Source organism: Chroicocephalus ridibundus, chromosome 1, assembly GCF_963924245.1.
Source record: "Chroicocephalus ridibundus chromosome 1, bChrRid1.1, whole genome shotgun sequence".
Classification (NCBI taxonomy): domain Eukaryota; kingdom Metazoa; phylum Chordata; class Aves; order Charadriiformes; family Laridae; genus Chroicocephalus; species Chroicocephalus ridibundus.
This window is the reverse complement of record NC_086284.1, coordinates 114,573,201-114,601,095: the sequence shown is the minus strand read 5'-3', so window position 1 is coordinate 114,601,095 and position 27,895 is coordinate 114,573,201. Positions and strand designations below refer to the sequence as shown.

The 27,895-nt window shown below is 37.2% G+C and overlaps 1 protein-coding gene across 5 annotated transcripts in view; it reads left to right on the top strand.

Annotated features, from left to right (window-relative positions):
- Positions 1–27,895, top strand: part of GBE1 (1,4-alpha-glucan branching enzyme 1) — a 387,946-nt gene that overhangs the window by 331,670 nt on the left and 28,381 nt on the right. The gene's annotated exons all lie outside the window — the stretch shown is intronic.

Sequence of the window (27,895 nt, the reverse complement as noted above, 5' to 3'; positions counted from 1 at the left end):
CCATGTTGTCCCTGAAGAAAAGCTGTAGACAACCGTAACTGTTCATTTCCCTTAAATACTTTTCTTTTCTCTTGCTCATTGCCTGTGCTCTGACTGAGGGGAACCCTGTGGGACATGGGAAAGAGCTGTGCCAGTTCTTCAGTGAATTTGTTTCCATGTTCTCTCCTTATCTTGCAAGATACATCTGTTTGTCTACCTCGATTTAGGCAAGCAAGGTGGCTGCTTTCTTGCCTAGAATAAACATAAAATCCAGCCCAAGGGGTCTTAAATAGCGGTTTAGGTCCTTGGGATCCTTCATAGCATGAATATTTACTGTTTTATGCCACTGTGGGGTCTCGCTTTTCAGCTTGCTAACAATCATTTTCTGGTTTCCCTCTTTATTTTAAATTGGCTTAAACTCAAATCTATTGATTGAAATGGAGATTAGTACCTACATGGACCTCTAGTGCTATTTTTCATTACTTTTCTATAATAAAACAACTCTTAATTAGGACTCTAGAGAACAAAGCTCTCTCCCTGCAAATGACTTCTTAAAGATACATATAAGCTAGAAAATGATTTGCAGTAACTAGAACACTTCTTGCGATCATGAGCATTGACAGGTGGTGTTACTGTTTGGGTTGACATTTATCTCTGTTTTGCTAATATCATAAAAACTATCTGTAAACCGTCCTTTTCCTATTTGTTAGTTCATTTACGCAGTACTCTATCTACCTTCTTTATGCTTAGGGGGTTTTTTTGTATGCACTACACCAGTTTGTTTTTTTTCTGTTAATGGTTTGGTGTGATGAGACCTTCTTCTGTCTTTGGCCTTAAAGAGAAAATAAAATGCTACGCATCATCTATTCCTTTGAGTATTTTGGAGAGAGAAACTTAGATTTTTTTATTTTTTTTTAAACCAGAGGATTTTGTAACATAAGAATTTAAAAATACATTGACAAATAAGGTAAGGAAGGATGCAAAACCTGCACCAATATCAGGGTGGGAAATGTGTTTGCAGTTTACTTTAAGAATTATTGTTTAAAGATCTGAAATGGAAATATGATACAACATAACTCCCAATATAAATGGGAATGTTACTTAAAACAGAATCTGAAATACTTTTATTGCTACCTATTCTAGACAAGAAGAAATTGTATTAGGAACAAAGATATTTAGCATAAACCTAAGGGGGGGGGTTGTTCTCTTAGACATGTTGCAAACAAATCACTTTGAATTTTTACACTTCTTTTTTCAGTACACTTTATGTTTATTATGCCTGTGCACTGGTTACAGTGTGACTTTTTAGACCATGACATAAGAAATGGCCTTGCAAGAGCAAATGCTCTTTAAATAGCTCCCGTTGGTCAACTCCTTTTGAGAAACAACCTTGAAGTGCTCCATTGGTAAAGACTGTGGATTAGGATAAGTAATTTGAAATCATCCTTCTTAATATGCTTACCTAGTATACCTGGCAAATGTGATTTCTGTGCTGCCAGTTCTACCAGGTGCTTTAAATTCATGGCAGTCTGACAGAAACAATTATCTTCATTTTAAGGTAGAAAACAAGAAGGGTGTAATGTGAAATCTTTCTTATAGTTTGACATAGACTTCTTGTCCTGTAGTGGTAGATCACCTACAACTTTGTTCCATAGTACCTTGTATGTCCCCACTCACAACTTGGGGTGGGCAATGGCAGGGGGAAGGCAGGGGCTTCATTAATCGCTTTGTGAGTCTCTTCTGGAAGGTCTAGATGTGCAAACTGTTAATACTTTTCATTTAGAGTTGATTGACACAAACTTAATTTCTATACTTGCTCAAACTCCATTAGAGTGACTGGAAGAAAAGCAATTAAAGAGGGGCTGTCTCATAATTTAAAACTAAACCACACACGCACAAACAAACAGATTTTCATTCCGTCCTGCCTTCTCTTCACAAATTAAGTATGTCCAAATACTAGAAATCTGTGTGGGACTTGATTGTACTTCCTCCTTGGGAGGGTGGGGAAGAAAGCTCCATAAGTGCATGTATGTCATTTAAATACATAAATAAAATGGTTACTAGCAGCCGTCTATACACATGATGGTGCATCAGTGTCGATGCTATGGCTTCTCAAATCAGGAACCTTGAAACAGAAGCCTTTGTAAGTCAGCAGTGTCCTCAGAACTGTCAAGAATCAACAGTTGTTGCAACTGTGTTCAAGGATTGAAATCTGAGTAGGATTTTCCAGAGTAGGAGGGAGAATCCTCTAAATTGAGGTAGCTGTTCTGTGTGGTGCTCCTTTTTTCTTTCAGAGTAATGCTGATGGTTTCCTTAATTTATTACCGAGTCTTAAGTCTGCAGGATATCAGATGTTCCAGTATTACTAGTGGAGTGGATTCGTAGTAAATCAAGCCGTTCTGACATTTTTCTTCAGTTACAAGGTGTGTGGCTGTTTTGTTTTTTTAAAGGATGGGTAGTTTCCTAGTTGTTTTTCTCTATTACTGATATAAAGACGTTTGAATTTTTAAGCCTGAGTACTCACAAAAATAACTACAGATTTCTTGAGTTATGCTTAGTACCATCAGGTAACTGTGGTGATATTGAGACTTCTGCTAATGTCTCAAAGCTTTGTTCCTCAGACTCCATCTGTTGCCTTGCATCTTGTATGATTTGTACAGCTCACAGTTCAGACAAGTAACATCTTTTCTGTCACCATGTGTGAGTGCATATGACCTGCTCTACTCATACAATAGGTTATGTGATGTGAGGACTTGCTAAAGAATAATAAATGAAGTTGTAAAATAAGTATATTTAAGTTATATTAGAAACAGAGTTCCATTTCTGTTGGTATGACAGCCTTCAGTTTTGCTTCATTGTTTTGAAGAATATCACACTAATAGGCCCCTATATATTGTAACCTTACACTTTTAGCACAGGTTTCTGGAGGTGTTTCTCTTTTCAAGCATTCAAAATTATAATTTATTATAGAAATTATGACAAATCATATTGTTATGAAAAGCTTTTTTCCTGCCTTACGGATGTGACAGCCAGGGCATGACTGTTATTCTGTCCTTTCGTGTTGGTTTTTTTTTTCCTCCATAGCTACAAAGGTCAGAAACTTTTTTCAGTGAACTGTAATTAAACTATATACAGGCAGCATTGATTAGTTTTACTTAGCGCTCTTATGAAAAAAAAAAAACCACACCAAAACCAACTCAATAATTAAAGATAAATCTAAAGACTACAATATTCTAAATTATATTTTAAGTTTCTTCACCTTGGAGTCAAATAAATTTAAAATCAATAGGTTTACTTCACTTTCAGACTCCTGTAGTAGAAGCTCTGTCTTAAAAATGTATGGGAGTTGTGCATATAAATGTACATATTAGTACATAAGAAACTGTTTTGATTAGGGTTTTTTGCTCAATGATTCATGAAGTGTGTAAGTAGTTAAGTGTAGTCATCTTACACTTTCTATGCTGTGGTTAACTCGGAGCTAAACAAAACACTTAGAATGTTTTCTGTTCATATGGTCTTGAGGTGCTTTAAAATGTTACATATTGTAGTTATTCTAAAAATTTTTAAAAGCTTGGTTCATCCTATGAAGTTTGACCATTAGGGCTTTAGAAGAGCCCTGATGTTGTAAGGTATGTAAAAACGCCGTTGTGTGATGATGTTGTTCTTAACACCTTTTCAAAGGGAAAAAAATGAGCTGGTTTCCTCTTCTGAGTAGAATAGCACTGTCGTATGTGTTTTTCTTAGTCACATGAAGATGTGGTCCATCACTATGTGTATTCAGAATTATGGATTGGCTATCTTTACTTATAGCTAACCTATAGACTTCTGCTTCTAGCACTATGGCTTCTTGGTTGGAATACACAGTGCAAAACTGAAAGGAAGAAGAAAAAATATTTTCAGGTTTTCATATCTAAGTTGATCTATAGATAAGATTGGAAACCAACACCCATTTGGATTGTAAAAGTAATATAAAATATAAATAATAATAACATAAAAGTAATATAAAAAAGTGATAATAATTTGCCTTTTTGAGAAGGAGTAGTTTGGGGGGTTTTCTCCCCTCTGTTTTACCTTCTTCAATAAATTCATGTAACAATGTGTAGTTTTCACATAGAACTTAGCTTCTGCTTTGTCACTAAGCAGAGGAGTATGTTTAGTTTCTAGTTTGTTTATCAACATCACTAATGACATGCTTAGTGCTGGAGGCCACTGACTTCCTGAATGACAGATGTCTGGAGAAACAGTCTACCTGATAAAAACTAAATCTATGCAAGGCCACCACTTGAGGAACTTTTTGTTTAAGAGGGAAAAAGGGTAAGCATCTACCACTCAAACAGTGGTAAATAGATTGTCTGTGTTAAAGCTTTTGCCTTTTTTCTCCCTACTGCTCACTGTACTTCATACAATGTTGATGCCGACAATTTATCAGTACTCGTTTTAAGTTCTTTCTTTCTGAAACCACTAATGCTGAAAATAAGTTACAGCAGCCTGTCACCACACCCCGCTGTGTTTTACTTCTATTTTTTGTAGTCTGTACTTGGTAGTCTGAAAAGGGCTTAGCAGTTGCATGGCAGAGAGAAAAATGGATCTATTTTGTCCCAAATTGTCTACCAAAGAGGAAAAAACTTATTTCTGTTTTTACTTTGTAGGCTGGCTTTGAAAGAGAGAGGGAGGTGACACAAACTGCATTTTTCTTTGTCCCAGTCAAGTAATTTAGCAACACGAAACTGTAGTGAGCTGGAGTAAAAGCATGCATAAGAATCTGTTAATCAGTAACCCTACCTTTAGCAATGCGTTGTTCTTTCTCAAACTGGTTTAGGGAAATGCAGAGCCAAATAGAATTAAACCCCACATGTTATTCAGTGAGGAATCCTTGTTTTGAGACATGGCTAAACAGGTGACATTTTTTATTATGACTGAATAACAGATCCTTAGGCATACATTCCAATTTGGATTTTAATGTGTGCAGTTGCGGTAATTTGAAATGAGTTCATCTCAGTAGTGTCACTAATTCCCCAAATCAATGTAGTTTAAATTGAGATAATACTTTCTGTGATGACATTGGAGTAAAAAAAAGGTCTTTATGAGTTCAAGAACTTCTTATTTTCACAATCCCTATTTATTATCTTAAAATCTGCTCCTTGTCTTAATTTTCTGTGGCCATCAATCTGACACTCACTCAGAAATTTACTAGAATATGAATTTAAACAACACTGTAGTTGAGTTTGCATTGATCTTCAAGGGGCAAGGTATTTTCTATGCAAATCTTCATAATAACTTGTAAATTCTGCAGAGTAAAGCTTATTAAAGCATCCTTTATAAATGTTGACCTGTCTTTCTCAATGTCTTTTGAGATCTTCAGTCTAAAATTTCAAACTATGCAGGCTTCAAATGTCAGTAGAATTTGTCACTGCAAGCGTAGACTGCATGCTTTGATTTGGAGTGTATTTCTGTTGTAATTTATAATAACCTTGTTGAAGTTTACAAAAAGAAAATCTGAAAGCACTCTAACCCGTTTGGTGTGCTTCCATGTGTCAAGAGATGTAATGGAAACATGCTTTTATATAGTAGCAGTCGTAGAGAAGTAGCTATGTAATGGTGTTGGAGGGAGGAAACACGTGCAGGGCAGAAGGCAGACCAGGAGAATGTGGGGGCGGAGGAGGCACGCAATCAGGTTGGTATTGGAGTGGAGCTGCAGGCTCCATTAACCCGGGACAGTCACTTTATCCTTCCCACTAAAAAGATGGTATACGTAATTCAGGGTAAACTGTTTCTGTGAGCTCATGGAAACTGATAAAAATACAGTGGAAATAAGATATTTTAGTTTTACTTCAGCATTAAGTGTTATGAGGTTAATCTTGTGTATGAATATAGAGCTGATTTTCGTAACCTCTCACAAAGGGGAGGAGGAATTTATACTGGATTAAATTAGAAAGGGAATCTAGGAAGAGGGTAAAATTAGTTTTGGCTGAACAGAAAATTAATTTTGTTAAGTCTTTTTTTTTTTTTTGGAGAACAGTACATGTGCCTAGACTATGAAACATCTTCCTTAAATTCAGTGTTTTTTTCATCAGGCTAACTATTAATGCAAAATAAAATACTGTAGGAAAGCCTGGATCATCTTGATGGTTGTATTGTAGATCAGCTCTTTGCGCAGCCTGAGCTTACAACCTTTGTCTTCATAATGAAGAAATACATGGTCTTATGTCAAAATATTAATGCAAAAAAAGGAAATCTAAAAGAAAAAGTTAATCTGTTCTAACACGTAGTGTTGGATCAGTAGCATGCTTTCTGCCATTTACTTTGTACTCCTTAAACTTGTGAAAAGTACAAACGTTGGGATTGTGACGTGCACTTAAAACACCTTTTGTATTTTTCCCTTACGGGAGGCTTCTGCATAGCTGTCTTTTGTGCATTTGTCCTCTCTAGGACTGGGGAAATATGTGTATTTGGCCTTTTAAAAACAAACAAAAAACTTGGTTCAGGCTGAGCTTTTTTCATATGTTTGTTTATTTTTGTGATTGGTTATTTACTGCAGTTCATAATGGCTGCCACATCTTAGAAAATGAGGAATTGTACATAATATTGCTTGAAGGGAAGAGTGCAGAAGTCTGAACTGCACGGACTTCTGTAACTCTGATTTTTTTTCTTTTATCTAAGCTACCATAGTGAGAGTGCTAGCTTTTTATAGATACCGAAATGCTGTAGAAATGTATATTCCATTTTCAGTAAGTCTTCATTTGTGATATGATTCTTTTTTCTTCTTTGTGTTCTATATAACTGTACTTAGGCAGCTTTTATGCAGATCTTTATGAATATGTGATTAGTTCATTCTTTAAAACTCTCTGTTTTTTCAATGTATTTTTAAATCTTATCTAGCTTTTTATCGCTTTCCTAATAATTCAATCTTTTTTTGTTTTGGAGCTAAAAAACCAAACCCTAGCGTGTACTACTGAAAATTTTCTATATGGCAGTAGTTCATTTGAAATACTAGTTTACCTTGTTTCTAAATTTGCTTTTTATTGCAATGTGAGCCTTACATGCACTTTCTTATCTTAGTACATGTTAGACTTGCAAGCATCTTGGTGCTAAAGCACTGATTTACACTGATCAGAGAAGATGATCTAGAACAAAGTAATGGCAGTGCTATTTGGGATCATTCTTGTTCCTGCCTGCAGCTGCTTTTCAAAGGAGAAATTGGAAGTTTAGCCAGACCAATCTTCTCAAATGAAGTATGTCTTTGTGTTTTAAGTTCCGCTTTTTTAATGGTTTTGTCATGAAGGTTCCTACCCCCTCTCCCTCGGATTTAATTCTAAGTTTTAGAAGCTATGCTCTAAGCTGGGCTATGCCTTTTTTATGTCAAATTTAATATGACTATTCAAAGCCCATATGTTTATAAGTATGCCAGAATATTGACATGTTAACTTCAGTAGACGTAAAGAGAACTTGCATTATTTTTGCAGATTTCTACAATATGTGAAATTTGTTATTCTGGTTGAGAGGGGAGGGGAGAGGAAAAAAAATCAATAACGCTATACTCTTGTTATGGTGCTGGCTGTGACTAGTCTAAGAAATATAGTAAGCTAATTATTGATATCCTGACTTCATACTTACGGGAAGGAAGGCGGTGTCTTTATTAAAAATGACGGAGGGAGTCTCTTAATTCAAGATAGTTTTCATTTTGTGGAGTTTAACCTAGGCATAGGTGAAGTTTTCAGAAAAATTGTAAAATTCCCTTTCCTTATTTACTAGTTACATTTAAATTTGTGTGCCAGAAAGACTGTATCTTTATTTTTTTGTTGTTTCCTATGTGGAGGGCTATTGTTTAGTTTGTACAATGCACATAAGAATATAGGACTAAATCCATTGCTTGTGTCTGAAAACTTAAATACAGGAAGAGGCCAGTAGAAATAAATAAAATTTATCTTAATAAAAGAGCTGTCTACATGCTTTTCTCTGGTAACTTTTTTATTTGTGGTGTTTTCTGTTTTATGAATATGCTGAAAGTACTAAGAGAGACCAGGCACTCTTGAACAAGTGACAGAAAACAGCATGATGTGTGACTGAAGGGTTTATGTTCCACTCTTCCTTGGTGCCTAACTGTAAATATGGAAAATTCTTGCGCTAGAAGTATTTCTACAAGGAATATATATTGAGAAAAGCCTGTAGAAAGCAGTAGAGACCATATTGGGTTGGGAAGTTGTAGGGTATCTTTCTTTCTGTGAGATTTTTTTCATCTCCCAGCTTAAAAAGGGATGAGGAGAGCTGTATCCGAGATACCAAGAGGCTAGAATCAGGGACATAAGAAGTTTTTACTAGTCTTGTGTCACTGCCCTGTCTCTCTATTCCTCCCTCCCACTGTTACCATGTAGTATCAGGTTTTCAAAGGATATGTTGTTTTCTGACAATAAAATGTTCCTATTAAGATCTAAATAAGAAAACAAGTAGTGAAATAAGCTACCAGCATATAGTGTGGCTGTGTAAAAGAATGAAATGAACAACAGAGAATGAGTAATGACACTGGCAAATATTTTTTTCCAGATAAAGACGTAATTTAACTTGTTTCAGAGGATTGTTTTCCCCTTTTATAAAGAATATCCATGCAAAGCATTTATCACTTCAGCAAGTTTATTTTTTAAATAAAAAACCAAAGGAATGAAAAAATCATTACTGAGAAATATTTCATATGTCCAATTCAAAATGTCTTTGTGCAAGTAATCTCTAATGATTTCTTGTCTCTGTTTTGTGTTTTGCTTTTGTCACTTTGAATTTCCATACAGCATTGCTGGAGGGGGAGAGGAGAAATCACCTTGGTGTTTGTACATGTTTGGCTTTCCTCAAACAGTTGTAACAACACATTTTTCTGACAGTGAAGCTGGCTTTTTTTTTCTGAAATCAAAGTTTACTTTTTCCTTTGCTAAAGAATTTTTGTCTTAAAGGCGCAAAAAGCATTATGTGCCTCTCAATATGGTTGCAATAGATTTTCAGGTTGGGCCCTAGGAAAGCTGTATCACTTCTTTTTGTACAGTGCAGTGACAGCATGAGGTATAGTACTTTGAATGCGTACATATTTCAGTGAAATGGAATGCTATTTTTGGAAAGAATGTTTTAAAATAATTAATGAATACATGCATACAAAATAAATTCTAGCAATTACATGAAACTGTGGTAGGGAAAGGAGCAGTACATGTTAAAATATTATTTTTGTAAAAAATTGCTCAAGGAAAAAAAGTCGGAGGTGGCTACTTGGATAAAATTGCTTATATTTTATACAGCTAGGTCAGAAGTATTTGTTTCAAAACCTGAAAAAAAATTAAAATTTTGTCATGTTTTAAGCAGCTGTGATGTAATCTAGAAATAATTTCTGCTCTGATACTTATTTATTGATGTAAATTTATTTTGCATCCATTAATTTGGTGTCACAACGAAAAACCTAAAATGATTAGTAAGGTTGTCATGATGTCATGAAAGGCTCCCAGCTTTGTTTTACCTTCCACTGATTCAGGTTTTAGGGCTAATTTAAATGTGTTTCAAGTATAAGATGAATACTGTTATATTTGCGTCTGTGCATATAGGAAATTGTTGAATTTCAAAACTGGAAGGGGTAGCTGTAATTTGCAAATACAGAGGCAAACATAACAGAATGAAGAGAACGGATAGCTGATGGCAAATGTCTGTTTCTTGGAAACTGGATCTCATAGGTTCACAGTGCTACACCATTCATTTACAAATATGTACTTGTTTCCTAACTTCCTTTGAATGGTGTTGTTAGAAAAACACAAAACCAAACAAACCACAAACATGAGTGTTTAGATAGCCGGTCTTGCTTCATGATACCTTGCTTTCCTATAGGAATGACTCTAGACAAAAGTTAAAAGTTAGCATTCTGATCTATGAAGACACTTGTTCAGAACCATCCCTTCCCCAGTTGCCACACGGACACACTGTCCAAAATGCGGCTTTTCTCCCACCTGCACCACCAGGCCACTACGAAAGAGCACTTGATTTGTTCCCAGCAAAGCCCCCCAGGGGGACTTGGTTAGATTTCTATTTATATTGCAAAATTCTATTTGATCTCTTCTCAAATTCAGGAAGTAAACTGGAGTTGTAAGAAAACATACTTTTCTGTTCTATCATGTGCATGCCAGTCACTTTGCTCACTCTTGGTGTCTTAGTGCCTAACCTAACTATATACTATGAGATCCTCTTCCTGTCAATATAAATGCAACTAGAGATACCAAAATACGTGGCTTCCCCTTTTCTGTTGGCTCTGGGTGAGGAATAACATACTGAATAATGTCTCCCTTCATAAAAGCTGGTGGCATGAGGTGATGTGGTGAATTCAACAAGTTATTTATAGGAAGTTCTTAGACCTTTTTTTTAGCTCTTCTAAGGCTTTTCTAAATAATAATAATTAAAAAAAAAAACCAAACAAACCAAACAAGAACTGTCACCAGTAGTTGGAAATTAAGCAGGTATCCTCTGCTTCTGTTTGTGAACCCACACTGTGGGTGGGTTCACAAATGCTCAAATGCACATATGCTCATGTGCATATACCTTATACTGGTATTCTTAATATATGGGCTGGAATGTGTCTGGTGTTCCATATGTAATATGTCAATCATCAGAAAATGTTGGAGTGTGTTAGTGGGTCATGGAATTCGTAGTTATTTGAACAATTTTCTATACTAAAACCCGAAAATTGGTAGGTGAAATACAAAATTGGCAGAAGCTCTTCCTGATGACAGTCTGAGTACCTCTTAAAAGCTCTGTATCAAAAGACATATTACTGGGGGGGCAAATGGCCAAAATCTTTTCTCTAGTCTTTCTGCCTGTAGTGAGATTGATTATCTGAAGGAAGGGGAGTGGAATAATGTCCCCTAGGCCACTACATCTTGTGCATCTTGTGGATCTTCTGATGTCTCTTAAAGCTGTTCCTTTAAGGCCTTAAGCCCTATTCAGAAGTACAAAGGGACGTGAATATGAAAGATTAACTACACATGTAAAAAGGGCTTTTTGTACTACAACTGATTTTTCAAAGAACATGGTAACATTCAGTTAGTCTACTTTGTTTCCCTATTATGTTTTAAATTTCAACAAACATCTTGGTTTAACCCTGTTCTTTCAAAATATTGCAAGATTATTTTTTTTTCCTGTCTTCCCACATGCAAACAAAAAGTATGATGAAGGCCTCACTGGATAATTGTTCTCTAATTTTACAGATTTTAGAGGCTATTTTATAAATCACTTGCTACTTGTAGCAAAGGTGCCACCAGTACCAATTCTCTAAGTCTTCTTTTTATCTGAGGAATGATGTTTTGCGTCAACTTCCAAAGCTATTGCCTGCTGGGCAATTGCCCGATGGGCTTTATCTAAACCTGCTAAATAGTTTTTCTTCTTTCCTCTATTTTCTCTTTTCCTGTGTGTTGTCGTGTGTGGTTTTTTTCCTTCCACTCATGTCTCAGTTGCGTTGACACTGGTTTAATGTACAGGTGAGTCGAGACTGTCTTTAAATTACACTTGTAAATCCAGCCCACCGTTCACCAGGATACTTGTGATGGTCTGCCCTAGCCTTTGCATTAGTTGTAATCTCCACGTGCACACCCACGCTGGCAGCAGCATCCTCAGTTATTCAAACAGGGACAGGCTTGATAAAGTTGCTAAGTCTGCCCTGTGCAAAACCATTCAGTTTGGGGTTTTTATTTCATAGTCTAAAAGCATGGCATCAGAAGTTCTTGCTGTCTGACGTAATTAATTGTAGATTAGTATTAGAAGGTAATGCTATTCAGAGACTGGTTCTTAATTCCAGCATTTCTTTATGCTATTCCGGTGGCGTAGACAGTCATAAAAGCATTTTAATGATATGCAAGTATTATGTTGCTACTATATTTTAACTTTTCCTTTTTTGTTCTTTATACTCTGAGATGTGAATAAAGATGGTTTGGGGATCAGGTTTAAGATGCTTAAAAATCAAAATTTGTAAGTTCCATCCATCTAAAACATTTGTATGCATAACATCCATGTGAAGCAATTGCAAATCTATGCTAAATTTTAAGAGCTGATGTAGTGAGCGTTCCAAGGCTAAGTATTTTTGTGTAAGCAGCACATCTCAATGATTTTAAATGAATTCTGATTTTTAACATCATGCAGGTGCAGTCACCCTCCATCTGACAGACGCATTATATCTCGTAAAAAGTTCAGAATAACTCTTTGAAAACTGTTTGAGACTTGGTCCCTATTAGAGTGAGAGGGGGAGAGAACACCAGGGTAATTACTGCCTTGAACAGGTCAGAATCACATCATCGGAGGGTTTTGCTTATTAATATATACCTTTTGTGCACCTTTGTTAGTAGACTTCATTTACATGCAGGTAAGGCATTTCAATTCGCATCATACCTTTTCTGTTCCATGACTGAACAGTCGACTTATTTGTCAGTTCAATATACTGACTGAGAGTCATAAGTAGTTCGGTGAATAACTAGACAGACGTGACTCCTCTTAAAACCTGCCCCTCTTGTAGCATGGCAAAGTACCAGAGACCCTGACTACTGAACTCTAACTGTTCTTCCTGCAAAAACAAACTTGGAAGCTTCAATATCCATTTCCATATAAGAAGAAGAAAAATTGTAAAAAGCCATGCAAAAAACACCAACAAAAAAAGCCCACAATATGAATAATCTTGCCTCAGGCATCCTGGTTATGATTGACTGTAACAAGCAGAGATCTTGCAACAGATTATGCTGTCACCATACAATTACTATGCTAGCACTTTGGAAATATGCTAAAACTAATAAACATCACTTAGAAAAATTGCTTTCAAGTGTCTGGTTAGAGTCTTAAATAAACCAGTCACCTTCTTTCACTTCTTATGTAAGAGCATCTTAAAAAAAAAAAAAAAAAAAAAAAACCAAAAAAAAACCACAACACACCAACAAACAACCAAAAAAATCCCCCACAAAACAAAACCCTAAAGATAACAATGAACCAAGCTGAAAGGGGGGGGAAAAGACTCTGAAACAATGAATGCACAAAGCAGGTAAATTGATGAGGGACGTTCTTCTGACATACACACTGATTATGTTTATACCAACATAAATATTTATGAACCACTGAGGATGCTGCTTTTGAAACTTACTCTGCAAAGCAGCAGTTTCATTCTTTGGAATATCAGTATATTTCAAAGCTTGTTTTCTTTCCAAATGAAGATGAAAAGTCAAATTTTTTGTAAGATGAAAAATCAGGAAATTATTTCTGCTTGATAGAATTTAAACTGTTTATAGTACTGTTTTCATCTATTTACTTACTAGTAAGCAGAAGGAAAATGAATCAATGTAAATGTACTGTTTAATTTGGCATATTGCAAATGAGAATTTGAAACTCTGAAGGCTTCCCCCTTCCTCCTCAGGCTGCTCAAAATACTCATGCTTTCAACAGGAGTTTTGGCAGGCTTGTATTTTCCTAGCTTAAATATCAGTTCATTTTGACTTCGGTTAGTGTCATTCTTTTTTAGCCACTTAAATCTGTTGTCTGGTTAATGAGAATCCCTACCTGAAGTACTGTTAGATGTTTTTTCAAACATCACCATGTTTTAACTTGAGTTATTGGATAAAAATTCCATTGAAAACCCCAGCAAATCATACTGTAACACTGTGTTGGTTTGAGTGGAAGTGCCAAAAAAGTAATGCACAATACTGTGGCGTGTTCTGGTTTGGGGTTGGTGGTTTTGCTTTGTCTTCAAATAGAGCTAGAAAACATTGAACCGACAATTGTGTTAGCAACTAGACAAGATAATCTCTTACACGGAGTTACACTGCTGTTTGGTGCTTGAGGTGCGACTATGGGCTACACATGAGAGCCACATCACTCTTCTCAGCAGCATGCTGCAGTTTTGTGGATCAACAGCTATGTCTGGAGGACTCACAGCAGTTCCTGCTGATCGCTGCAGGCAGTCCAAGTGGGCCAGGCTGGACTTGTTGTGGAGTTACTTATCTTCCTACAAGGCAGCATGGGGCAGCTGATGATAAGCAATATCTTAAAGCAGTAGGAGACAGTGGCTGCCAGCTCAGAGCTTCAACTGGATTTTTGGCTTTCAGTCCCTGTGACCGGCAGGGTAGTCCAATCTTGGACAGCCCTAAACTCAGCAAGGGCTTCTACCGCCCCTGATGCAGAATGTTGGCTCTCTTATAAATACGGTTTTCCAGTTTCTGCTGGGTCTGATTCACCCTTTGCTTTCTCCTTTCTTCAAACTCTGCTCTTGGGTTAAATAACTTCAGTCACAGAAACAAGCTGTCAACTGGTAAACTCAAGCATACACATCTGGGATGTATTTTGGGCCTTTTTACTTCTTACAGTTCATGCTGTCTGGAAATGGTTTAGTATAAGCATTTGAAAGTGACAGTATGAGGCGTTCGGTTTTACTTGTTACCCACACTTGGAATCCTTTGTCTGCACATAAAATTCTTTTCATGAATCTTCTTATATCATGTATCACATTTACTTTAATAACTGCATAGGAAAGCAGATTGGTTAACTGATACCTCCTGTCTCAGGATTATTTTAAACTATTAGCAAAGCATATGCCTCTCAAAAGTGTGGGTTTTTTATTTGTACTTTCCTCAGCATGCTTGAATTTTACAGATGGCTAGTATTTCATTCGTCCCACAGCAGTAACCCTGAAGCAAAGGGAATAGTTGGTCAACCTTCTTCAGTGTCAATAAATGGCATTTATTGTCATCTGTGCTCTGTAGGGGGGGAAAAAAAAAGCTGAACCAACAACAAACAAACCTGATTTAGCGTTATATGCTCAGTGCATGATTATTTAACATCAACCTCGTGCATACCTTTGTGAGGTAGAAGTACAATAAAAAATTAAATGTCTACTAAGTAGTGGAATTGAAGTAGATGTAGAAAGAAAATAAACTGTGCTGAACAGTAGGAATGCTGGATTTTTCCAGGGCTATGCTTTTTTTATCAGCTTACTAAGGCAAGTCTATTTCTTGAAACAAATTATTTTGAGAAAACTTTGTAAAAGAAACCTGACTTTAAAATGCTTTCAACTCTTCTCATTTTGGAAGGCTTTCTGTATTCTGAAACATTGCTAATATGCGATTCTGGGTCATAATGTTTGCCTTTCTTAACAATAGGTTTGGATTTACTAGCCAAGCACTATGTGCATTATGTTGGAGTGGTGTTGTCAAACTCCATAATTAAAACACTTCAATGAACACTTTGAAAATATGTTTGTATCTTACTGATCTATATTTTCTAAACATTATGTAGTTTGAAGATGTGATTATGTTCAAAAACTTCTTTGATGCATGTTGCCATAATGCTTAATTGCTGAGTTAGGAACCTGAAAGGATTTTAATGTAAAAAGTTTCTTATATGTGATATAGGGCTTATTTTGGAGTCATTTTGCTGTTTTTTCACACTTCAGTGTGGTGAAATTCTCTGCTAACGTTAAGATTTTCTGCATGACAGTGTTATAAGCTTATATTCAATTTTGTACTCCTTTTATTTCTATAAACTTTTATTTTGAGATTAGGATATTGACTTTTATTTTCCATGCTGGTTTCTGCGTGTTTTGGGGGTTTTGGGGGTTTTTGTTTTGTCCAAGGACTCAGAGAAGGCCTTTGAGCTTTACAGCTTATCTCGGAGACTACACTGTGTCCAGACCTAATTATATAGGTGTTGCATTTACTCACAGCAAATCAGTTAAATATTCATCAGAACTTAGCTGGACTGTAAAACCTGGGCTATTCAAGTGCAGAAAGTTCATGTGCCAGTCAGCATGTTGTGGTGCGATGTGCTGGCCTCTATTGCAAATGCATCAGTTGTCTCCCTTGCTCTTTCTTCAGGAGCTCTGCACAGCTTTCTCATTTGTTCCGTACCTCAAAGTGCAGTGCTAGGACATGTCATGATGCATGTCTGAAAGACCTGCTAAGGACCATGCTCACAAAGAGGCTTCTCTACCTCCAGAATAACTCTATAAGTGAAGCTTATGAACTACTGTTGCATATGTATTTTCACTAAGGTTAAGGAGCGAGTAGGCAGGTAGCACATCCAAAATGCTGGTGCGCACACTGAAAAATATGTGGATAACGTGGTCACTGTTGCAGTTGAGTCTTCTCTAGGAGGAATGCTACACGCTAGAAAAGTTCCAGAATAGGACTAGCTCACATACAGTACACCTAGCTCTGTAGCTGTTTTTCTGCTTGATTTTACCATTTTTCTGTTTGTTCTAACTCTTAAGCAAATTTCCTTGCATATCTGAAGTATGACTCGAGTTAGATATTAGTTACACCTAAAATTTCAGCTGTTGTGTAGAGTTGTGTTTAGAAATAAATAGACCATTTGATTAGATTTTTATAAAAATTTATATAATAATTTTTATATATTATGTTTGTATGTTTATTTGTGTATACATAAGCTCACAGTGGTGAGACATTGCAGTAACAGGTTGCTTTCAAACAGTCCCAAGTCCTGCAAACAGAATACTGCTTGTACCTTCAAAATTCACACATCAATAACATTCAGAATACAAATAACTCCATTCCCTTAATTACATGGAAAAATATTCATTGTGCGAACTTAGAAATACTTTTGATTGTTTTTTTACATCAGAGGAGTCTAACGCTGGCAGCTGCAGCCTTGAGACTGAGCACATCAGAGGTAAGTCTCTGGACTCTTTAAGAACTGTGTCACAGTGCCCAGGTACTACTTGCTTCGGCTGCTCTACTTAGTGTTTGGTGGTTTGTTTTATTTTGGTTTGGGTTTTTTTTTTTTACAATAACCACATAATTCTGGTTTTGAAAATACCTTAGCAAGTGCCCAGGTCCACCAAAAACAATGACAAATGAAAAATGTGTGAAGTTGTGAAGGTCTTGAGAAAATGGTTTTAAAACAAATGGGTTTAGGAAGTTTATGAATACGTTCCTTCGCATGGTGGGGTTGAGTCAGCCTCAGGTGGAGAGCAGGAGGTGGCTGGCAAAAGGAATCTTTAACATAGGCTCAAAGCAGTGATACGTGATTCTAGGAGGAATCTTGGGAATGTACTTCTTCCTTGAGGACATTAGGTAAGAAGAGGTTCAGAGCTGCAACCAGAAATACTCTCTGATAGCTGATTTATACTGTTTCAAGAAAGTAAGACTTTGTATTACTCATTTCTTCTTTGACATAAGAACGAATGATAAGCCTGACTTGGGGGCAGTGGAACGAGTTCCTGCTCAGTGCCTTATCTGCCTTTTTGTTTCCTTGTTGCATCAATTCTGTGTATGAAGTATGTGTTTTGTAGATATAAATAGTTGTAGTGCATGTAATGATGTATATAAAAGAAAGGAGCTTATTTCCCAGAATAAATGATAGGTAGTTGCAAATGGACTCTCTGCATTTGAGTAGTGTCTGAAGACAAGAGAGCTGGCATTCTCTGTGGGTTTTTTACCTTTCTGGGGATTGCATGATTAGGCCATCTGCAATGAGGCTGGTAGGGATAAGGTAGTTGTCTGTGCATATGCAAAAAAAAAAACAAACCCTAATTTACGATGAAAATTACTAAGTATCTTTTTGGACCTGACATCCCTTATGCAAGCATGCTTTGGTACTTCCCTGTCTTTCCCAAACCCCAGATAAGACCATTTAATGTAAACATTGTCTTTCTGATGCAGTGCTTTGTCTTTCACTATCACCCAGTTCTCCATCCTGGTATCTCTTCTCCTTCAAATGACTTCTCCATAACCTGCATGTCTTCTCACAGTCCACCTTCTGTTTTTTCTATTGACTTTTACTCTAGTCTGTACCCTCTACTTTTTTCTTTTTTCTTCTTATTTACAGTCTTCATCGTGCTCCTTTCACAAAAATGTCTTTTTTTTTTTTGCCCTGTCACCACCATGATAAAATGGTAGGTTGCCAGTTCTGTGGAACAAGACTCTTGTGTATTCCTTTCTGGTTTTTGGTTTTTTTGGTTGGTTTTTTTTTACTAATGAACTGCTTTTTTAATCAGTCCAAACGTTCATTTCAAACTTTCTTACTTTATGCTGATAACAAATGCATACTTATTTAATTTTGACTAGATCTGTTCCTGTAGCAAGAACAGAACACTACTGAACAACTTAAACTTTCATTGTTGATTTACATCATATGAAAAGCTTTAACTTTCCTATGTATCAAATACTATTCAAGTGGTCTCTTTCTGTGGTTTACGTTTTATTTCTCTTTCACTAACATAATCCTTTATATACTCCTTCAAAATTAAAGAATGAAATTATGGACTTACTGACACCAGTAAGAAAACTACTGTGTATTTAATAGATTATGGCAAAAGCTTTGTCATCTTTGTGTGACCTCTTCCTGTTCCACTCTGGTCCTTGATTCACTTTTTAAGCCCATTAACTTGTCAGTTGTGGTACCAGGCAGTACCCAGCAGTACACCATGCAGAAAGATTTAGTTAGAACTTCTTTGACCATATCTTCTGTTCAGGAAAGCTTCTTATCATGGTTTTGTGTGTTCTTGCTGGCTTTTGTTGTTGTTTTTTCTTTTATTTTTTTTAACCTGTGCAATGTGTTGTGGAATATTTCTGTTCCTAAATATTTTAGTGAGCTCTTAGAAGTGGTTCACTAAATACATACTGTGCACGTACAAGTAGAGCATAGTGGAAATATCACAGTATCCAAGTCAGTCTCTTGTTTTTACCAAGATGCAGCTAATAGGAAACCCTGAAATGGAAACTGTTTCAGTGGGGCAGCAACACATATAACTTACATTGTTACTCTTTTTTTTTTTTTTTAATACTGTATAGGAGCATGGAGTAAATTTTAAGTCTGAAATATATTCTTCTACACTGGGGGAGGGGTGCTGAAATGTAAGTTTTCAGGACTGAAAGTTTCTAAGGCTAGTAAAATAAGCATCCTCTTGGGGGTGCCTTGTAGTCTGCTTGACTTCTCATGGTCAATTAGTATGAACTGCAGAGACTGGGGCTCTGCTCACTAAAGCATTCAGGGGAAAAAACTAATCTGCCCCTAGGAACTGAATACTATTATCAGTGGTGCCACTAACATTTCATTGAATACAAAAACTCCAGATAATTTTTTTTCTGTGTGAATATGATTCTACTAAATACAAACATGCTGGCATAACCGTCATGTGCTCTGCTTCTGTTGAAAAGTAAGGCACGTCATGCTAAGCAATGCCATGGTCTGTCCACTGTGACGGTGCCTGGCTACTCCTCTGTGTAAGCAAGGTCCTCAGCCAACCAGCCCTTCCCAATACAGGTATACAGACTTGGTGCTTCTGAGTAGAATTCCTTGTTTTCTTATTACTTGGTGGGTGGTTTTTCCGTAATTGACCTGACAAAAGGAGGTAAAAAATGAGGTAAATATCAGGAGTAAATAATGCTGTTTAGTATGGTGGAAACAATTGGAAAATGATCTCTGAGAACTTGGAACAGTTTTGTGAACATTATAAAATCTTACAGTACGATAACTCCAACTTTTTACCACCAGTAGGAAATGAGTGAAGACAGGCCCACCTTGTTGGAAAAGGGAATGAGAGAAGAGCAAGTCACTTATTAGTAGACTACAACCCACAACCCGGAAAACTATACTTTATTTTAAACATTTTTGAAGAGAGGACAGAACTGTGCTTAAATGTTATCAAAATTTATTTCACATTTTTTAAAAAGCTTTAAATTTTAAAGTGACTTAACATTCCTATTATAAGCATCTGCCAAAGACCCCAATGCATTTATAGTTCTCATTCTTTTTTTTTTTTTTTTAAGGTACTTGCAGGAAAAAAAAATAAAAAAAGGAAGAATACAAAGCAAGAATTATGGTGTAAGCTCTTACTTAGGACTTAACTGTAACTTCAGCACAACCAGCTGCATTGAGGCAGGGTCAATTTCCCTGTATGACTTGATCCTGCTTCAGTGCAGCAGGTTAGACTGGAGACTACATGTGCAACATCCCTTCAAAAATTAACAGTACAAACTAACTGTACTTATCTAGGCTTGAATAATTGTGTACCAAGCAATAGCACGATGTGGTGTGAAATGGCCAGTATATTAAAATAGGAAAATAAGACTACTGGCCTTCTTGACAGTTAGTAGAGTATCTTGCTAGAGCACAGACTTGGTAAGCATTTGTCAGCTTCTATAAAAAAGAAATAGTAAATTATGAAGCCTCTTGAATTCAAACAATGTGTCTGATATCAGAATATTTGCCTTCCCGGATGATTTATTTGTATTAACCTGAGTCTGTTTGCCTTAATGACTGAGGGAATAATAAAGCTGATCTGTTTGCTTTGACAAGAAGGCATTTATTGCAAGTCGTGTGTGTACTACAGAGGCTTCTCTTTTGGAGGAGAAAAGGTCAGTAACCAGTAAATGCCCTTTGAAAAAAACCTACAAAAAGTAATAAAATACTTAGTATGATGAATGTAACTTCTAAAGTTGATGTTATCCTGCTAAGTAATGTTATACAATTTTCCATTGCCAAAAGCTTTGATACACGTCATCAACAATGTGTTTATATACACACCACTTTCATGGGTTTGTAAATTTTTTTTATGCTGTACTTTTTTCTTTCCAATTTGAAAAATCTAAGTTTTCATTTCTCATGAAGTAAGAATAGAAACCAGTTTTCAGCATTCTTTAAATGTGTTGAGTTTTATTCAAACCACATGTAGACAGGTAAGTCTACAAAAAGAAGGGAGGAGCGTCACTTGCAGAATTTCCAGGATTATAACAGGCAGGTCGCCTGCACCCCAGCTGTGGTCCCAAACTCTTTGAATCCAGAAGCGGTTTCCCTGTGACCCAGTTTTGTTTTTTTTAATACAAAAGTCTCAAAAGGAGAGACAGAGTATATTGTCCCAATTAAGGCTTTGCCAGAGCTGATATTCCCCAGCACAAACATCTTTTTTTTTTTTTTTTTTTTTTTTATGAAACAGTCTTATGGAGAAAGCTGTGGTTCATATATCTAAGGATAACATTCTGAAAACTTATTTCTGGTTATCTTGAGGGTTTTTTTAATGTGATTTTTTTTAATTCTCTTCAGAGCTTCGACAATTAACCACAGAATTTGGAAGAAATTGCAGTTCATATTGCAGTTTGACACTTATGATGTTGGGGAGGTCCACCATTATCATTTTCTTCAAGATTTCTCAGGGCAGATGGGGAGGCTTAAAGCCTCAGTAGGAGAACGTTCACTATGTAAAAGCTTGTCTATTCAAATGATGGGTAGGACATTTGAAAGTGCTGCCTACCTATGCTGACTGTGTAAAAATGTAGTACAGGCTTCCATGTTAGCTTTATGCATAAAGTATAGTTGGTAAGAGGAGGAGGAAAAAAGAAAAATAATCATTGTCATGTCCTGAAAATGAATGGAGGCTGGTGGAGTGTGTTAAGAGGAATCATCATTCATGCTTCTTGTATTCTTCGGTCTTTTTCTAGGCACCTGCTTTTGACCACTGTTGTAAACAGGCAACTAAATAGACATTTACAGAATCACAGAATGGTTCAGGTTGGAAGGGACCTTAAAGATCATCTAGTTCCAGAACCCCTGCCCTCAGCAGGGACACCTCCCACTAGACCAGGCTGCTCAAAGCCTCATCCAGCCTGGCCTTGAACACTTCCAGGGATGGGGCATCCACAACTTCACTGGGCAACCTGTTCCAGTGTCTCACCACCCTTACTGTAAAGAGTTTCTTCCTGATATCCAATCTAAATCTCCCCTCTTTCAGTTTGAGAGCCGTTACCCCATGTCCTATAGTAACACTCCCTGATAAAGAGTCCCTCCACATCCATCCTGTAGGCCCCCTTTAGGTACTGGAAGGCTGCTAAAAGGTCTGCCTGGAGCCTTCTCTTCTCCAGGCTGAACAATCCCCACTCTCTCAGCCTGTCCTCATAGCATAGGTGCTCCAGCCCCTTGATCATCTTCATGGCCCTCCGCTGGATCTGTTCCAACAGGTCCATGTCCCTCTTGTGGTGAGGACTCTAGAGCTGGATGCAGTACTTCAGGTGGGGTCTCACCAGAGCAGAGTAGAGGGGCAGAATCACCTCCCTCAACCTGCTGGTCACGCTTCTTTTGATGCAGCCCAGGATCCGGTTGGCTTTCTGGGCTGCAAGTGTGCATTCTGCTCATGTTGAGCTTCTCGTCTACTAGCATCCCCAAGTCCTTCTCCTTAGGGCTACTCTCAAGCCAACCTGTATTTGTGCCTGGGATTGCCATGACCCAGGTGCAGGGCCTTGCACTTGGCCTGATTGAACTTCATGAGGTTCACACAGGCCGAGCTTTCAAGCCTGTCAAGGTCCCTCTGGATGGCTTCCATTCCCTCCGGCATGTTGACTGTGCCATACAGCTTGGTGTCGTTGGCAAACTTGCTGAGGGTGTACTCAATCCCACTGTCCATGTCACTGACAAAGACGTTAAACAGCACTGGTCCCAGTACTGATCCCCGAGGAACACCACTCGTCACCATTTTCTGTGTGGACATCGAGCCATTGACCGCAACCCTTTGAGTGCGGCCATCTAGCCAATTCCTTATCCACTGAGTGGTCCATCCATCAAACCCATGCCTTTCCAATTTAGAGACCAGGATGTCATGTGGGACAGTATCAAATACTTTGCATAAGTCCAGGTAGATGACATCAGTTGCTCTCCCCTTGTCTACCAGTGCTGTGGCAACATCATAGAAGGCCACCAGATTTGTCAGGCATGATTTGCATTTGGTGAAGCCATGTTGATTGTCACCAATCACCTCCTTATTTTCCATGTGCCTTAGCAGGGTTTCCAGGAGGATCTGCCCCATGATCTTGCTAGGCACAGAGGTGAGACTGACCCACCTGTAGTTCCCTGAGTCATCCTTTTTTCCCTTTTTGAAAATGGGGGTTATGTTTTCCCTTTTCCCACCAGCAGGAACTTCACCAGACTGCCACGACTTTTCAAATATAATGGAAAGCGGCTTGGCAACTTCATCTGCCAGCTCCCTCAGGACCCGTGGGTAGATTTCATCCGGTCCCATGGACTTATGCATCTTCAGGTTCCTCAGATGGTCCCGAACCTGATCTTCTCCTACAGTGGGTGGTTCTTCATTCTTATAGACCCTGCCTTTGCATTTAATTCTGATTCAATTGGGTTTACTGCTATGTTAAGAAATAGGACTGGAATGTCATACCTGAATGGTGTTAAAGCCGTACTTCCAGTTTGCTGTGATAACAGTTGAAGTTGTTCTAAAGAAGAAGAGAGGCTCTAAAAGCAGAAAAAGTCATTATAACAGAAGGCTTCATTTAGTGCTGTATCACTGTAAATCAGTGTTATTCTGGTGGAAGAATAAGAAATATAGAAGAAGAAATATAAGAAATAAGAAACTATGTTTCTAGATAGACTGAAAGATTTCTTCTTCGAGCAGCAAGTCAGAGATCCCAGGGAATTCCTCAAAATTTCATTCTGTAGCTGGCCTGGTTCTTCTATTCAGTTACTGTGGCTAGAGTACTGTATCCCTGGTGTGACCTAGGATAACCATTTTAAGGACTCAGTGCTTTCCTATGTCTTTGATACGCTAGGGGCATACTTCTGTTTTTTCATGACTGTATCACACCAGAAAAATGCTTTTCTCACGGAACTGATTTTACCAATACCTCTCTTCTTACCCCTTCCTCACATGTGATATTTCCTCTAGCCTGTTTTATACAGGAATTACAATGTAATTTTTTGCCTGAATTGATTTTTGTTACTCTTCTGAAGACCAATATGTCATTGAATACCAGTGCTAGAGGGATCAAAAAAGATTTGAAGGTCTCCAAGTCATGTAAACCAAGTGTTTCAACAGGAGTCCATTTGGAATGTCACTTCATTATGTTGTTGCATGGATGACAAGATTAAATGAATGCTTGTAATGAAACTCCCTGTCTTGTAATTTGAAGGTAGTATAGAGTTTCTTACTTGGGTTTGGTAGTATGAATGTTACTTTAATTACTTAAGGGGCTGAAGAACATTTGGTGCAAACATAAGTAAATACAAAGTATCAGAATTGCTTAATACCCAAGAGCTTCACAATTAGGGAAAATAAGGATTGTTTGAAATGTTTGGTTTTGAAATCACAGAATGGTTCGGGTTAGAAGGGACCTTAAAGATCATCTAGTTCCAACCCCCCTGCCCTGGACGGGGACAAATAATTATAAATATCTTATGCTATATAGATGTGATTTACATTGTTTCTGTTTATAATCTGCAGACTGTTGCATTGTCATCATTGTTCACAAAGCTAGTAAATTCAGATCGGTTACAACTCCTGGATGAGTTGATTATTTGGTTTGTGTAAATTGGAATAACTGTACTTACTTTGAGACAAATACAAATACATTAGCGTGGAAAAATACAAATACATTAGGGTGGAACTGTTGAAATTCTGTCCCAACGTCCTGTCTATTTTATATTGTTTAAAAACTTGTTCAGCCTAATTAAACTTCTTACCTTTTATTTATCAAATAAACTCCTTACTTTAACTGCTTTTAAAGTACTTAATGTCATACTTAATTCAAAATACAAACAAATCAAAATAACAGGCATCTCTTGACACTGCCTGCTGCATCTTTTAAATATGCCTTCAGTTCTGCTTAGCCTGATTCTTTGAGAGAGAATTGGTAGTAAAGATGTCTAAAGAAGGGAGATCAGGAAAATTTTAATGACCTGTGGGGCGCAGCTTCAAAGTAATCATCATCAGCATAACTACTTTGTGGTATAAATGCATTTCTAGCCTAATAAACAAGTGTGATGTAAATTTTCATTATAGTACTAGAAAGTTAATTTAGTTGTTGAAATTGTGATCTTGAAATCTTGTACATAGTAAAGTTGTCCAATATGCACAATATGTAGGAAATAGCAAACTTGAATTAATTCCTAGATAAAATTAGTATGCATCGCACTTCAATGATTTGTCTTTGTTTTGTTTCTCTAATCAAAATTTCAGTTAATTTCAGTTTTGTTCTCTGCTTCCCCCACATTAGTTCCATTGTCTTGATTTGTATCATTTGTACCAGCTGGTTTCTTGTCAATCTGTAGTTTGGACCTTTACATCAAACAGCAAATTAATTACAGGAAAAGAAATCTCAATAGTACTTCTATGCCTATAGGCTTTCACAGATATCAAGAAGTGAATGTTGATGATTCTTGTCAGAAATGAGAAATGGAACATGGGGAGGGGGGCAGCACATGCTTCACAGGTACCATTAGTTATCTCTAGAAGTAAGTGTTGGTCAGTTACCCATACCTTCCCTTTCCTAGACCCGACCCTCACTCCTTACAAAGTCAAACTAGGAAAAAATAGCCATTAAAAAGAAAAAAGTAATAGAGATGTATTTTTTGTTAAAGGATGCGTAGGCAGGGAGGGTGGAACTAGATGATCTTTAAAGTCCCTTCTAACCCGAACCATTCTGTGATTCTGTAATGCGTCTCAAGTGCAGAAGCACTCTCAGGAATTTATTGGAAGGCCTGTTTGTATCCTAAATGTTAGTTCCTTTTCCCTATATCACATCTTATAACAAAATAAGCCTACTTGAATTTGTTGTGTCGTAATTAATTTGGTTTTCTTTCTATAAAGAGAAATCAAGAGACCTTTTTAAAATTAAGTAATGTGTACAAAAGACTCATGAGTGCATTGTCCAGAAGGTGCCTGTGGAAACAGAGCTGTAAAATGCAAGCAGTCAGCATTTAGACCCTCAATATCCTTTTCTGACATCAGCAAGTAATTTAGTTTTCTGTCAAGTTGCTGCACTTTGTTAATTTTTTGTATTTTTTTTTCCTTAATGGCCATTAGTAATGGTTAGGAAATGAACATTGCTTTTGTATTTTGCTGCCACTTCTGTTGTTCTTGAAAAAAACAGAACCAACCAAACAAAAAACAATAAAATGCGGGGTTCAAAAAACACTAGTTACTGTGGTGGGGAAATAGGCAAAATGAGTGGAGATGAGGAAATGGGTATATGGTATAAACATGAAGGAGACGTGCTCCACTTGCACTGAAATGCTCTATTGAAATGATGGGCTAGTTCAGTCTAATTTATTTGCTACTTTCTATTGCTTATTTCCCTCACTTTTATGTTTTTCTTGAACAAATAGGTAAGATTTCCTTGGCTATCTTTTCAAGATACACATCATCTCTGACTTTATGATGGTTTTTGCTGTCTTTAACTGAGCTATCTCATGTAGTCTATCTTTTCAATAGCGCGCAGATCATAAAAGAAGCTGATACCTTGCCCAGCTCATAAGAGAATATTGAATTTGGTTAGATACAGTGTCTGTTTTGTAGCAATATCCTCCCCTATTTTCTGTACTGTATTGTTAGCACAGTTTAAGAGCTCAGTCCAGTATTATTCCAAGGTCATTTTCAAAGTCCTGCTGTGATTCTGATTCTTTTATATTTGTCTCTGGTTTTGAGCTGAATGTGAAATTCAGTGGTTTAGCTTTTGAATGGGAAAATTAATTTACAACTTGTCAGTTCGTTTACAAAACGAATACCACTGTGAAGGATTTTCCTAAATGTATATGCAGCCTTTCTCTTTTGTCCTCTGTTCATTTCTTTGTTCCCCTGAAGCATGGAAATACACAAAAATCACTTTGAAAAATCTGAATTCATAGCTGTCGCTGCTGACCGTATCCTCCGGGCCTTCCAGGCTGTGCCGACCGTGTGAGACAGCAGATGGTGGCTGCACATGCAGGGTATCCATCCAGGAAACAACGCTTGCCTTCTCTCAGCATCCCTGCCCTTCGTCTGCCCACAAAACTCCACTTTATTGACAAAACTCGAGTAACTGCTTGTCAAAATGTTAGGATCTTTTTTTTTTAATGGAAGCCCTCTTAAATTTGATCATATTGCTTCCCATACATACTTCCAGGTACATCACTTGTTCTCTCTGTTTTATGGTGAGTTGGGTGTTATGTGTAATCTCTGAAATGTTTGTGATGAATCAACTATCATAGGCTTTGAAATGTGTGTTTAACTTTCAAGTTACTCTAACGCATTTTAATCCTTTGTAAAATGAATAGTCCAAAATGAGTGAGGGTCTGCTAGGCGGTGGGTTATAGCATGAGTTAGAACCATTAAATCCATTTGGATTTGCCTCAACCTGTAATAATGAAAGTACATAAAACCAGGAAAACTTTGGATACATGAAAGCCATTCAAAATACTGAGTCCCAAATGAGGTGTTGCTGTGAATCTTTAGCTTTGACAGCTGATATTTGCTTCAGAGATTCTATGTAAGAGAAGCTAAGCTTTTTCTTGATTAAATTACAACTTTTCCCCTTCTTTTTGAATGGAGTGTGATCTAAGTCTGAATAAACCTATTCCTTGTCTTAAAGTGAAGTCTATTCAGTAGTTGTGTGGGCTAGATAATCGTGATGAGACTGGCAAACTTGTGAAGCATTACTGCTATAGAAAACCAGATTGAAATACAATGGCGTTCACACACACGCAAAGGGACCTGAATGGGTGGGCACGCAGAGGAACCCAGCGCACAAACGTGCTTCATCCCAGTCTGAACCGTGTATCTCTTGCTTGTGACACTGAGTGTTATGTTTGGCGAGGGAACTTCCCTTGCGAGGTTGATGTATTGATGCCCCCCTGAAGTCACTTGTTTTCAGTATCAAATACTGAATGCATTATCATTAGTCATTGTGCTTTACTGTCTATAATTGAGCCTGCTACTTGAACTAGGATGTCTTTTTTGAATTTTTCTAGGAAGTAAGGAACAAAGATTCCAGTTGTCTTATTTTAATAGTTATTTTTCTACCACTGGAAATGATGACAACAGTATTTTTAGTCAGGATAAAAAGTCAAAAAAAGTGGTCGAAGTGCATCCAACTGGTGCTGTGATTGTTTGAAGTTTGACAAAATGGGAGATTTTTATCTCTCTGGTCACGTGAATGGT